Consider the following 2,690-nt stretch of genomic DNA (forward strand, 5'->3'; position numbering starts at 1 on the left):
TGGATGGGTGTGTGGGTGTGTTCGTCTGTGTTTGTCTTTGCAAAGATCTTGTTCTCCAGAAATCTGTCAGACTTGTGAGGATATTCTTTTAATTTGCTTTGCTGAATGGAGGTTTGTGTGTCTGTTTAATTTTCTCAAATCATTTTTTTTATTGTTAACATTATTATTTTATTGGTTACATTACATTAAATAAAACAACAGTGCACCCATCACCATGACCAACTACACCTTCATCCCTTTTCCCAAAATTGTAATATTTCTTGTACAGGTGTACATCCTTTCCCTCTTAACAAAACAAATTCCAAAAACAGTTTCCATATAATCTCAAATTCATTATAATTGCACCTTCCTTTTTTTATTTTAATATTACATGTTATTTTATCATTGATAGCTATCATTTTATCATTTTAATAAATATTTTAAAGCTATAACAGTTTCATTGAGTTTATGAATCTGAGTGAAGTCAATCCTTCTGGTATTTATCTCTAGAGGCTTCGTCTACTATTGTGGGGAGCAATCTTGAGAGGTATTGATCAAAGGCATTGCAGGAAACAACTCTACTTCCAGGCAGCCAGTACCTCACAAGTAAAAGGTTGTCAATAAAAATCCCTAAAAATAAATAAATACTCCATGTATTGCAGAGCAGAAAGCTAGCCCTGAGAACAGGGAGCAAGCCTGAGCCGTGAGTCAAAGGACAACCAGTCGGCATGTTCTCAGGGGCACCCATTCATTTCATTCTGGATTTCTTTTTTTTTATCTTCCAGGTTTGGGCTAGGAAATAGAAAGAGGTGCTCAGATAGCATCTTCATTCTGATGAAAGCCCATTTCCCCATCAACCTCACCTTGGTTGTCCTGACCTTGGAATGTTCTTCATGGAATGAAGGCGGCAAGAGCTGTTCAGGCAGGTAAGATTTGAACGAGCGCGGAGGGGGCATTGCCTCAGCCTCTTCCGAGCCTGAAACGTCCGAGGGAAGCATTCAGCATTCATACCAAGAAACCCTTCACCAGATCCTTCCCTCCCTGAAATAAAACCTGTTACTCACCTGAAGGGACGAGGATTGGAGGGAACAGGTCTATGAAAGGGATGCATTGGTAACCCCCACCCCCACCCCCGAGCACATCTCTGCGGATCTCCTCCATGCTGGATCATATCCATAATTTCCTGGACCCTGGAAGTGGTCCCTGGCAGGGTGGGGAAAGAGGCAGGCAGAGGGCATAACAGCCGGTGCTCCTCCATCTCTCAGCCCTTCTCTTATTATCTCCACACTGTTACTCTAGCACCTCAGATTTCTCCCCTTTATTTACCCGATTTAGGGTAAGTGCAGATGTTGCGATCATCAGGCTGAGCTTGGAAGCCTCTGATTTGAGCCCAGTTCTCTGTGGTTTCGCTGGGCAAAGGGAACCCCCCCCACCCCAGCTCCACCAGGGTCATGCGCTTGACGGATGTGGCGCCTGAACCTTCCTGCCTCGAATTGAGATTCATCTCCTGGCAGTGCAGCAAAAGGGAATCCTATGAATGCTTTTCCCTGCCATCCACTAAGTAGCTAGTGCTCCGACCCCATCCCTTCTCCTGAACCATTTGTTGGGATAGGAATAAAAGGCCTTGCCCACTTACCGGCTTCACTTTCTCCCTTTCCTCTGACTTACTCTCTTGTTCGCTTACTGAAAGTTCTGCAGACCCCAGATACGGGGTTCGCTTGTTTGACTGTGTGCTCTTGGGCTGATGTTTCACAATACCAGGGCTGGATATTCAGCTAGGACTTTCCCCTAACTGAATTTGTAATGAATTGAAGCTTCCCACTCACCTTTTTCTGGAAAGGCCTCTGAGCAAAATCTTTGGCCAGGCTGTGATAACCCCCAACATTTACATTTCTACACATTCTTCTATGATTCTACTCATACGAACATGAGAAGAGCCATGCTGCATCAGACCACGGGTCCATCTAGTCCAGCTCTCTGTTCACACAGTGGCCAACCAGTTGTCGACCAGGAATCCACAAACAAGACATGGGGGTAACAGCACCTTCCTGACCATGTTCCCCAGGAACTGGTGCACATAGGCTTGCTGCCTCTGCTACTGGATGTAGCACATAACCATCAGGACCCGTAGCCATTGATTGCCTTCTCCTCCAGGAATTTATCCAAACCTCCTTTAACACCATCCAAATTGGTGGCCATCACTACATCTTGTGGTAGTGAATTCCATGTTAACCAGGCACTGAAGAGAGCACCTGGAGGAGAGCTACTATGGTGTAGTGGTTAGAGCATTGGACTAGGACTCGAGAGACCCAGGTTCTAGTTCCCTCTCTGCAGTGAAGCTCACTAGGTGACTTTAGGCTAGTCACTGTCTTTCAGCCTAATCTACCTCACAGGGTTGTTGTGAGGGTAAAGAGAGAAAGGAGGGCTACAGTATGTAAGCCGCCTTGGGTTTCTTGGAGGAAAAGTGAGTTATAAATGTAATAAAAATAAATAAATAAAATGCATGATCAGTTCCTCTGAAGCTGTTGATTAGTCATTTTACATATCCATTCTCAGAAAGTTGCCCAGCCCCCACAGAAATGTCTGCATTGTGGAATTTGTATGTTGTCTTGCAGCCGGTGGGCAAAGAATCAAGGCAAGGATGAGGTCCCCTGGGGCATGTGGACGTGCCCAGTGCAGTCCTGCCCTTGGAGGGTCATCAGAACCCTCCA

At 45.3% G+C, this 2,690-nt stretch overlaps 1 pseudogene; it reads right to left on the reverse strand.

Annotated features, from left to right (window-relative positions):
* Window positions 1-713: 713 nt before the first annotated feature.
* LOC134405635 (sulfotransferase 1C2-like) lies at window positions 714-1,483 on the reverse strand (annotated as a pseudogene).
* Window positions 1,484-2,690: the final 1,207 nt, after the last annotated feature.

This window comes from Elgaria multicarinata, chromosome 11, assembly GCF_023053635.1.
Source record: "Elgaria multicarinata webbii isolate HBS135686 ecotype San Diego chromosome 11, rElgMul1.1.pri, whole genome shotgun sequence".
NCBI lineage: Eukaryota > Metazoa > Chordata > Lepidosauria > Squamata > Anguidae > Elgaria > Elgaria multicarinata.